General features: G+C 46.6%; 1 long non-coding RNA gene across 1 annotated transcript; it reads right to left on the bottom strand.

Moving 5' to 3' along the window:
• Positions 1-9,064: 9,064 nt before the first annotated feature.
• Positions 9,065-11,768, bottom strand: LOC135811958 (uncharacterized). The gene is made up of 2 exons (XR_010552730.1): positions 11,359-11,768; positions 9,065-9,945 (listed from the first exon to the last, which is right to left on the bottom strand). It is a non-coding gene; the product is annotated as an uncharacterized LOC135811958 (long non-coding RNA).
• Between the last annotated feature and the right edge of the window lie 837 nt (positions 11,769-12,605).

Genomic DNA, 12,605 nt, shown 5'->3' with positions numbered 1-12,605 from the left:
ATTCCTGCTAACAGTCATCGACTTATACAGCCGCTATGCCTGGGCAATGCCTTTGAAATCGAAGACGGGTATCGCCGTGAGAGATGCGTTCGATGAGATTGTCAGTACATCCGGAAGGACACCGTTAAAACTCTGGGTAGACGAAGGCAAGGAATTCTACAATGCCCCCATGAAACGATGGTTATCACAACACAACGTCATCATGTACAGCACCCATAACGAGGGTAAAGCGGTGGTGGTCGAGCGCTTCAATAGAACGTTGAAGTCAAGAATGTGGCGTCACTTTACAGAGAAATCCACGAACACGTACCTCAACGTCCTACCTCAACTACTAGACCGCTACAACCAGTCAAAGCATAGAAGCATTGGGATGACACCTACCGAAGCATCGAACGGTAGAATACCAAAAGATGCAGATCAACAAGACCCCCTGCAGTCGAAACCCAAGTTCAAAGTGGATGATGAGGTGCGCTTAACCGTATCTAAGCGTCATTTCGAGAAGGGCTACACTGCAAACTGGACGGAGGAAGTATTCAGGGTGAATGACATCCTACCAACATCACCACACACCTACAGGATTCGTGATCTGATGGGAGAACACATCATCGGATCGTTTTACGAAGCAGAACTGCAACACGCCAGAGAGACCGGTTTGAGATTCGATAAGGTGTTGAAATACAACAAGGATCAACGTCTTGTGCAATGGAAAGGCTACACGGATAATAAATTCAATACCTGGCTCACAAAGAAGGATGTGAACAGTCTTAGATCATGATTCACAATGTCATTCATATGAAAAAATAAAATATAAAATAAATGAAACGAGTGCTCTGTACGCGGGTTGACTTGCATCATGATCCTGCACGGGTAGTGATTGTTGGCGACTGTCCATCTGTTGGATGCCATGCGGATCCCACCACCACCCACCCTTCTTTCCATGCTCGATGACATTGTCGATAGGTCGCTGATGTCTCATCCAGCGAGACCTTGGTGAGCTTCGGTCCCAGTATATGTAGTCAATTTGAGCCTTCCCTCTTATGCATAGTCGTCCGTGGTGGTTTGGTACAGTTGGTGCTTTCAGTACGAGAGGTTGCGGGTACGAATCCAGCTTTGTTACATGATGCGTTTTTTCTTCTTCTTTACGGTCCGGGTATAAATAGGCGATTTGAGCCTTGGGTCTTGTGTGTAGTCGTCCTGGTCGTTTGGTACAGTTCATGCCTTCCGTACGAGAGGTTGCGGGTACGAACCCAGCTTTGTTACATGATGCTTCTTTTCTTCAAAGCCTCAGACAGAAAGGACCTCAATGATTGTTTCAACTGCATGCCTACTATGACCTGGCCAGGATACGCATGCCATATAAGGCATCTTCCACCCACTATGGAATATGCCTTATTTAAAAACTACAGCATATACACCTTCCCTATAAGGACACTTCACCCTACTATGGAATATGCCTACTATGACATCATCCGTGTACAACTTCCCTATAAGGACACTTCACCCCTTTATGGCACATGCCTTCTATGACATCATCCGTGTACACCTTCCCTATAAGGACACTTCACCCCACTATGGCACATGCCTACTATGACCTCATCCGTGTACAACTTCCTTATAAGGACACTTCTCCCCACTATGGAAGATGCCTACTATGACCTGAACCACGTGCACCTTCCTTATAAGGACACTTCACCCCATATATAGACCAATCCCAAAGGTCAAAGGTCACATTCCTTCTATGGACCAATCATCCGTATTTGGAAAGGTCAAAGGTCACAGCAAAGGTCAAAGGTCAAAGGTCAAAGGTCATCTTCCATATATGGACTATTCATCCTTATATGGAAAGGTCAAAGGTCACACCAAAGGTCAAAGGTCAAATGACATCTTCCATATATGGACTATTCAGCCTTATATGGCAGGTCAAAGGTCAAAGGTCATCTGCCATATTTGGACTATTCTTCCTTATTAGGCAGCCAGGGGTCAAAGGTGGGATTTGAGCCAGAACCCCCATCGCACTATACTACTGTGGAATCGGGGTTACACGAGGAGTGAAGGCGAAGAATGTGACAGTGTGTTCCCACCCATTGTGCTGGTGTCGCCCACCCCTCACTGTCACTACTCTTGATTGCACTATCATTTTGGTCGCTCAGAAAAGGCCAAAGAAAGCAAGAGGTGCTAGGTGCAATCAAGGCGTGCATTTGCATTTTTATCTTTAAACCGCTGGAAATTTATGGAAAACTAGAGCGATTTGAGGCCAAACACACTGCCACATTCTTCGCCTTCACTCCTCGTGTAACCCCGATTCCACGTCGGACCCTGCGGGTCCTAGCGGAATCTACGATTCATGCATGGTAGTCATGGGAATGTGTGTAGAATTAAATAAGTATGTATGCACTCTTATTTACTCCATAGACAAACACATATTCTGGAGTCTCATGGTGTTTGGCAGGCGCAATTATTACCTTCATCGTTTCTCGGTGAATTAACTCGCTCCACCATTCCACACTGCACTCTTAGCCGGCCCACGCCGCTTGCACATCACCAACACAACGGGGACATTCCTGCCCCGTAAGCCAAGAAAAAAAGGACAGCATAACAGTGAACAGACCCTGACAAGAGGACCATATCGTAATGGCCCATGCGCATACACACGCTTTTGCCGTATTTGTAACTTTTGCAGGTCGATTGGTCTCACATAGAGGTGCGCGCATGTGCTTGTAGTTGTGTTACCAGTATGAAATGTGGAAGCTGTGCATTAAACCCTGTAAAAATGGCATAATTATGGTGGTATCAGCGTGTCGTGGCCCGTGGGATTGGGTTGACCTATGAAGTACAAGTAGGGCTGAAACGATTATACCGATTACTCGGACATTGATCAATAATTCCTCACAATCAACTTCATAATCGTTACATTATAGATTACTCGTTAGGGATGTTAAGTTCAAAACGTACTGGAAACCCCGTTTTGTGAAGTAATAGTTTGAATTAGTTTCCACCGAGAGTATGCAGTTGCCAGGGGTATGGCTTATGTTCCGAGGTTCAATTGCATTCAGAATACATTGTAGTAGTTTACATGTATACTAATCACGATGCTTATGACTTGGTGTGGCTTTTCATTTTGTTTTTGTCCATGCAGGAGTCAGGATTATGCCGTCTACTGAATATTGTCGCATGCGTTCATAGAGCAAGCTGGCTGCTCTCCATCTTGATTATGGACCTCAAGTGTGGGCCCAACTGGTCAGAGAAATGAAGGAACAATCGTCATGGTGTACTCTCAGGCCAAGGATATGCCTTGTGAAATGGGCCATATGCAGTGACTAGAGGGATTGTCTCGTTCTTTTTCAAGCTGTTCGGTCACAGGCAATACTGTCACATCCCATGCACGGCTGAACTGGTTAAGAGTACGTGCACACCCGTGGTGTCCTCTGCCGAGGAACGTGGTCGAGCGTTTCGAACACAGCACGCTGACCATTTACAGCTCGTTTGTAGTGGATTGTGTAAGTTTGGTCTGGTGGGATTCGTAGCCGTGTTTGAACAAGCCACTGGAGACAGATTTTCAGTGCCGCTGTCTTGGTTGAGGTTTTTCCAATCATATTCTGTGCACATATGGGTATCCAAGTGCCTATCGAGTATCATGGTCATGGTCACTGCATACAGATCCAGGTGGCTCCCGACAACAGTCTTCTGTTTGATGGCCAGCCCTGGTGATGTTGTCTTAATTTGGTCACTCTGTCTTATGCCGACATTCAGTGTGTAAATGCTGGTGCTGGCTAGACTGTGAAGTATGGGGAATGACACAAGTGCTTTTCTCAAGATGCTCGTGTAGAATTCATTCCCTTTGACCGAAAGCTTGTGTTCCCGGATCCTGTTTGTAGCTGTACACAATTTCTCCGTTCTTCCAAGTTGTGGTTAACTTTCGCCTCTGACTATCCCTAACCATCATCTCATTGGTGCGTCTGTCCATGACGTGGCTGGCTGGCATCGGAGTAGGGCACCGCCCTGTCATCCAATGGCATAGTGTTGAACCTAACTGACTTGTATGTCACATACTAGCTGGAAGTTGTTTAAAGGGTTCGGTTTCAGTCTTTTTTTTTATAGTAGCTTTACCATTCCTATTACTTAGCTATTTCCTTTTCTCGGCCTTAGGACACTTTCTTTACCATACACTGTGTTTCTTTGGCCGTAAAAGAGGCAGTCTGCACTTGTATTGAGTTTCCTCATTGTGAAGGAGATGGAAAAGAAAGCACACATATAGCACTTCCTGCCTGTGTCTCAGCTATAAGCACTTTTAGCTGCTACCATGTGGTTGACTGAAACCAGGGTGTGCCAGATTATTGATCAAGAATGCATGCTGCAGCTCGGCTGTTTTGTAACTTGTTCCTTTTCTTATGTAGATCTACATGTACAGTGAAGGAATCGAAATCGCACGTAACGTGCAATGCGTTTGCAAGTGAAATAATGTAAAGTTCCCCCCCCCCCCGGAATACCTGCGCTCGAATGTACTATCATGTGGTCCATGTGCATAGTTGTGATAATTAAATTGGTTCAGCGCTGTATTCCGGTGTATGTGCTCAAGTTGTTTACAGGTAGAAATTGACGGGGGGGCACACCAAGTTCTTTACATTACATGTACCGTAAAGTACCGTTGATCCGCCCCCTCTCTAATTCCCGCCCCCTGTCGATGTTCTCCTTGTGAAGCGACTTCGGCGTATACAACGAAATACGATGTTGAGCCGACGCATGCACTGCTGTACACAATACTTGCCAATCCAGGATCAAAATGTGCACAATCCAGCGCATCGAGTCTGAACTTCTACGTTGTTGTACATCGTACTGCACTTGACAGCCTTGATCTAATTCTCGCCCCCTGCCGAAAACCCAGCTGGGAAGCGACATGGCGTGGGGGCGGATCAACGGTACTTTACGGTACACGTACAGTAGAGCCACGTCAAAGAGGAAGTTAAGCCTAAAATCAAAATGTTCACCAGTTGTAGTCTTCGGGGTGCTGAGTCAGACTACAACATATGGACCAATCGCGGTCATCCGTGCTTTTATAAGAACGAAATGGCGCTTTTAGTGACATTTCGCATACAAATCCCCATCTAGCAGGGCGCAGTCACCCAGTTTCGGTAGAAGTGCGCGAGTTCGATTGGGAATAAAGGAGGAAGGGAGCGTCTGAGCTTCCTCGGACCAAGACCATTGGACTCAGCACCTCGAAGACTACAACTGGTGAAAATTTGATTTTAGGCTTAAAGGGGAAGTATACCCTAAAATCAAATTTTCACCAGTTGTAATCTTCGGGGTGCTGAGTCGAATGGTCTTGGTCCGAGGACACTGAGACACTCTTTTCCTCCTTTATTCCCAATCGAACTCGCGCACTTCCACTGAAACTGGGTGCCTGTGCCCTACTAGATAGGGATTTGTATGGAACAAGTCACTAAAACGCCGTTTTGTTCTTATAAAAGCACGGATGACCACAGTTGGTCCATATGTTGTCGTATTTTGGCCGCTGAGTCGACTGGTTTTGGTCCAGAAAGGCTGCGATGCAGCGTTTGGCCCTTATTCCCAATCGAACACGGTTGAGTAAGCGGTCACGTGGTCATGCGTACACCAGCCGCCTGGTCACCGTGCCTGCAGGCTACAATTTTCACATCAAGGTTCAACTCAAAGGTTCAAAGCAGGGAGTCGTAAGAGGCTTTTGCGACTCCCTGGTTCAAAGGTTCAACTCGAGTGACATAAACGGGCCCAAACAGGCTGTAAGTGAGCACGTGACCGCTTACTCAACCGTGTTCGATTGGGAATAAGGGCCGAACGCTGCATCGCAGCCTTTTCGGACCAAAACCAGCCGACTCAGCGGCCAAAAGACTACACCAATCGCGGTCATCCGCACTTTTATAAGAACGAAACGGCGTTTTTAGTGATTTTTCCATACAAATCCCTATCTAGTAGGGCGCAGTCACCCAGTTTCGGTGGAAGTGCGCGAGTTCGATTGGGAATAAAGGAGGAAGGGAGTGTCTCAGCTTCCTCGGGCCAAGAACCATTCGACTCAGCACCCCGAAGACTACAACTGGTGAAAATTTGATTTTAGGGTATACTTCCCCTTTAAAGAACACGGAGCCCAAGAACACGCAGCCTGAAATACTAATAATTAAAAGAACGCCAGAAACCAAAGCTGAGAATGGGGCATATCATTTTCTACCGTTGTATAATTCAGCTTTTGTTATACATGTACACGTGTTATAAAGTGCACACTCCAGCACAATAAGAGTCTAAGAATGTGCTAAAACTCAGAACGCACACATATTGCTAAAACAATGACTCAACTGCAGTTCTTTGCGCACAGATCATACTAAGAGTCCATCATACATTTCCCTTGGGGTTGTGGACTCTTGGATCATATTCCCATTGACATTCACAATGACGGTTTTTGATCTTTGCCCTTCACCGAGAATTGAAACCTACTTCAAGCTGTCCTGAGAGTACATTACAACTTTCAGTTTCGCACGAATCTTACAAGAGAAGGTCATGAGTAGTATAACATGATTGCAAACCCGAAGAACACGCCAATGCTTCATAAACTACATACAGGCTGTTGGCTAGGCCATTTTTTAAAAGGGACCAAAAAATGACATTGAAATTACGGTCTGCAGACCCTGGTTAGAACTTTGTCATTTGAACGAAGATGATGTGGGCTTCTATCTCAGGCCCCTCAAGAGTGAATACCGGTGCTGGTGCGTTTCTTTGCCATGTAATATGTCTCCCACTGGTGACAACAGACAATGCATTGATTTTGTTTTGTTCCAAACCGAGGAGGCCACCACGACCCCATCAAGAACCGGACACCGATGAACGCTTCTGGAAGTGTTTCCACATCGGTGGAGAGTCAAAGGAAAGCATCGATGTCTACATACTGTCTTGCCCAAAAATTTGGCGAATTTTTCTTTGCCACTTGCCTGATTTTTACGAATATTTGATAGCTCCCACAAGAACACTCCCAGCGACGTCGAGACAATGAGTAACGACCACTACAACTGACATCCATAAGGTGAAAGGCCCAATCAAGGTGTCCGGAAAGCAAAACTTCCGCAAACAAGCACTGATGGAGAGAAAATTGCAAACGACTCGAGACATCTAACATTTTCTTGACAATTTTTCGACGAAGATTCGAATATATTCAGCTCGGAAAAGTGGCCAATCTGCATAAAAAAGTACAACTTTTAGACGACTTTTTCGGTCTTGGCGCATGGACTGAACACGACGACTTCTACAACACAAAAAAAGAAATTTTCTAAATCCTAACAACCCCTGGAGTAACGAGGGTCCGAACCTGGGTATCCAAATACGGTTCAAATGGTCGCAAGACCGGGACTCTGCCAACCGGGTTATGGTTGTAGTCAGGAGCACTATGCGTCCTCGCCTTGAGAACGTGGTGAGTACGTGAGTCCTCCGTGTCGCGTATGATTTGAATGGTCGCGGGATCCGGGACAGAAGAACAGTAATTTTACGACTCCCAGCGGTGCAAACAGACCGCGGCCATGTTTTCTCTGTCGGCCCCACCGCGATCACATTCAAAAAATCGATGACGCAATGCATGCGCAGAGTGTAGGCCTGCGCCTTGCGTTCACTGACCTCCCTAAGGGCCGGGTTCCACTGCGGCTCCGCTGCTCCGCTGCTCGTCTTTCGCGGCTTGAAACGTCATCATTACCATAGTGACCGCGGCTCGAGCTGGAGCAGCGAGGCCGCGGCTCACCGCGAGCTTTTGCTACGATTCTTGACCAAAAACTGCGAGCCGCGGTCGCGGCTCGACCTGTTTCCCGTACTTTGCATTGTTTCGTACGCCAGAATTTTAAAATTCAAAATTTAATTCGTTGCGCAGGCCAGAACACGACAATTTTTTTGATTTCGCGCGCGCAGGCAGGTGAGACGTCATCAAAAAGTGTAGACCACGACCGCGGTACCGCGAAAGGCGAGTGTCAATGGAACCGCGCTGCTCCGCTGCATGCAGCCAAGTGCCGCGGAGCAGCGGAGCCGCGGAGCCGCAGTGGAACCCGGCCCTAAGGGCGCGCTCACACTGCGACCATGAGCACGCGTCCATGCGTCAGCAAAACGCAGAAACGTGGCAGTCATGCTCACACTACTATGGGGCTGTTAAGTGTGACGTCACGGCCCCTTCGATACGCATAGCAACGGAGAGCACTGGGGACAAACAAAAGTCGCGTCCTCTGGATGGAACCAGTTGCGAAGGGCAACAGCATCTAAATGACTGGAGAGAGAGCAGTTTTTCTTTGCTTTTTCTTCAAGCGATTGTTGTCGCTCTGTACTCCTTGTTCTTTCCTCTACAAATCTCCTGTAGTCGTCGAGGGCCTTCATAATGGCTGTGAAATTGGCTGCCCACTGTAAAACTCCGTGTTTGAGAGTGCTTTGAAGATTATTCGCCTCCTGATGGATCAAAGTACGAGCGCTCCCTGTGGATTCGATTATATGTAGGTGAGTTGTTCAAGAAATCAGCGTCTTCTTTCTGTCTCTGCCCTCACGCTGGCACAACATCAGCCTCTATATCCATGACAGCCCGCACCTCCCGTAGACTGCATGACTTAGCTGTATTCTCGCCCTCCGTGGTGATTGAAGACCCATGGAAGAAGTTGTTCAGAATGATGTCCTGAGAATATAAAATAAATTAATTCCAGGGAATTGTTACAGGGTATTTTGGAAGGATGGAGAAAGAGAGAGCACTGTTTGAAGTGTTTCTCTCACTGTAATTACTCCAAATTATTGAATGGTGTATGATCTACTCGATATTTTCCGCAATGGTTTTTCCTGATTTGCGGGATCTCTTCTTTTGCTGTTTGCGTGTTTACAGGAAGTGACTGTCTGGTGTATCTGCACCAGATCCTGGGGAAATGAAGTCAGATGCAGAGGCAGGGTCGTCCAGTGATGCAACACTGCCGTTCTGTGTGCAACCTCACCGCTAATTCCCCCGGCGAAAACACAAACACGTGAAGAGACTACAGTATTGACCGTTCTGGCAATGAATCGTGACTGCTCGGACAGTCGATAATCGAAACACAGAGCACCAGCATGATGTTTTCATATTGGGAACCACACACCAGCTCAATTCTCAAGCCGAAAAATTGATGAATACAAAACACAGAGCGACGCAACAAGAGATCATCCGGCAACCAAACCAACCTGGGTCTGATGCACTGAATAGTCACACAAAGCAGTGCAAGCACAGACTGTTACAAGGTACATGCATTGCAGAACAAAGTGTAACCAAAGATACACAGGGTTATAGCTGCACACTCGTGCATGTGCTCGCTCAGCCCAAGAACATGCAGGATGATAGAAATAATCCGGGGGAAACACGCTAATGTCATGACCGGGGAGTGGGCCAGACATACTCTCAGGATTCTACAATTCCAGGTTCTTTACGGAAATATACCAGGAATCCAGATACCCATTCCTCACCCTCACCACACAAGCAGATCAAAGCTTCACTCTAGGACCAAGCTCAAACAAAAGAGAAGCAACAAGAACAACAACCAGCGATCGATGCAAAGCATCGAGCTATATACAAGACCTAGTAGCGTGCACGGCGCGGAGCGAGCGAGTAGCCAGCAAAGCATGAATAGTGATAGGTTTCACAACACTATTGATCGACAAGACACATCGCCGCCACGGCAAACACTTCATAAAGACACATGTATAAGCAGACGGAATACAATACAGATAATGACATTGTAGCAACACACGGACACGACACTAGCACCGAAGTAAGCATCAAGACGTAAATAGTGCAGCTCTGAAAAAGTAAAAACTACATTGACATGTACATTGGTGTGCCGAGTAGTATCATCCTTGATTACCCATCCCGGCAACCAAGACGTTATCAGGTCCCAGACGCCGAGATCCCACGCCGAATGTGAAGTGCATCTAGCCTTGAACCTGTTGCACAAGGCACACACATATGACAAAAAATGACATCCACTCCGATTATTTCCAGAGGCCAATCATAACAGAACACAGAAATGAAACCACGGGCTCAACAAAGTAAACGCAAAGGAAATTGAATCCATACATCCTGTACACACACCTTGTACACACTCTCTCTAACGGTCTCTAGGCTACACTGCAATTGATATACATTAGATCAAATTTTCGGGCAAGGCCCTTATTCCTGATGATGGGCCTTGCCCGAAAATTTGATCTAATGTATATCAATTGCAGTGTAGCCTAGAGACCGTTAGAGAGAGTGTGTACAAGGTGTGTGTACAGGATGTATGGATTCAAGTATTGGCTACAGTGGAGTCTCCAAACCTTGAGCAAAGGAAATTAGTTAAAATAATCCATGAAGTGCTATTTTAATTCCAGCGCTAACTGCAGTGTGGCGTCATGGCCCGATACCCGCTGAGTATAGACACAAACTCCATTTGACAGGGGCACGACATACTATTTTGGAATAAAGTCACAGGGGCATAGCACCCGCTACGACTGGTACGACCATGGCCGCACCACTTTTCGAAAAGTGTGGTCCGTCTGGAATGTGCAAAACCGTAATAAAAAAATCAGGATCCATCGATATTTGCATATGCGCATCAGACCTTTTTCTAGACTCGTACTCGTAGATCTGTTATGCATCTGCAGTCGTACTGAGTACTGTACTCGACTCGACTGCACACTGCGCCAGAAGTTCCCAGAACGCAGGATTTTGTGTCTTTTTTACAAAATTTTCCCAGGGGGGGGGGGGGGGGGGGCGGCGGACCCCCTCCAACACGGTCTTCCGCCGCACCGACCTTCGGTCGTACCACTTCCAAAACCCCTCCTACGCCCCTGAGTCATAAAGTACAGCACTCCAATGACATGACGGACACCTCGTGCAAATGCATGGTCTGTTCATCCAGCCAACTCGGCCACGCATGAGAGTGTGTGCATGTACGCACGCACGCGTGCACACACACCATGTATTCGGTGCGTATGGCGTACCTATTGCGGAGATAATGAAGATGGAATCATTATCATGATGTTACATGTACATGTACAGTGTATGTTTGAGTGTAAAGTAAATTTTATTTTATTACACATTTCTTCGACACAACTTACTCCACATCTTCGCATTTCTCATAATCCATCCACCTACACTCCGTCTCAGTTGAGGAAAAACTCTCCCAGGTATACACTAGTCACCACAGCCATGTGATGACATTGGGATGGGTCCCAAGCACGATTGCACTCTCCAGTTACAATATAATTTATTTGTCCAGAGTATCTGTGAAGACAAAATGCAATGCATAGCGGCAATCGATGGATGAAGAGAGAGTTTGTAAATACACATATCTTTCCACTTGTTCAGGAGCTTACCTTTTGGAGTTCACATCGTTTACACGATCTCTTATGCTGTCTTGCACCTTGGCTTTGTTGACCATGGATACGCCATCCCAGAAGACATTCTACAGGAGCTACTAATGCAGAGCGTTTTTCACGCTCGATCTCGGCGATCTACCTCGTCACGCCAATAAAATCCTCCGTGACACTGGCTACAGTCACAAGAGACGTCTCAGTAAGGTAATGAGCACGACAACGCCGTCGAGATCAAGGACAAAGAGAAAACAAAACACTCACTGAAAACAGCAAAGAAGAAACGAAGAAATGTACACGATTCCTATATGTTGCCACTGACAACTGGTTCGGTGGAGACGACGCTACTTTTGTTTGTCCCCAGTGGGATCGTTGCTATGCGTATCGAAGGAACTGTGACGTCATCACTTAACAGCCCCATACTAGGCCTCGTACACGCGTAGACGTGAAGTTGTCACACAAACTTTACGAATTGCAGTTCGTATCCAAAAGAGTTCGTGCGTTTCCTAATAAAGTTGTGGCCCGTTTTGGATGTAATTTTTCGCATGTTGCATGTTGGAGGAAGTGCCTCGTGGCTCGTATTTAATTCTTGAAGTCGACGAAAATAATTCATACAATCAGGTAGGTTTGGACTCTTGAGGGACTGCCGCTGACAGCCAAGCGCTTTCGCTTTCCTGACCTCGTGGTCAGAGCAAGTGCCAGTGCAGTGGAAATTCCGGTAGTGGTTTTTTTCGTCTGTTGCCGAGAAGAGAACTTTATTTTCCGATGATATGTAACTGAAATGTCTTGAGGTATGGCATTCCATCATCGCAGAAAAGTAGAGAAAGATGATTTCCCAAACCGAAAAGCCAGGCCAAGCTGCCATCGTATTGAACGAGTACACTGTAGAAATTGGTCACTGGCCCGATCACAACGAAGCAACTACAAAAACAAAAACAAAATTGACATCGTCCAAAAAGGCCAAAGAATGCATATATGGCGATGCGTGCGTGCAGGACCACAACTACAAAATTTTAAAAATGTGCACATGTCGAGGATGACATCGACAACCGCCGAGTTTCATAAATCAACACTCCGGAATTTGAGAAATTGAACATACTTCAGGCCAGGTTGTACACAAATACGCTTCACGTCTACGATCATGTTGCCGCCAAGTCGTGGCACCCCCCTCCGGAGGTCGCGGTCACGATTTGAAACGTGGCCGCGACGTTTTGGTCAACTTCATGCCGTTGCCATGCAACTTGGCCGCA

Source organism: Sycon ciliatum, chromosome 3 (genome assembly GCF_964019385.1).
Source record: "Sycon ciliatum chromosome 3, ocSycCili1.1, whole genome shotgun sequence".
Lineage (NCBI taxonomy): Eukaryota > Metazoa > Porifera > Calcarea > Leucosolenida > Sycettidae > Sycon > Sycon ciliatum.
This window is presented reverse-complemented; position numbering and strand designations above follow the sequence as displayed.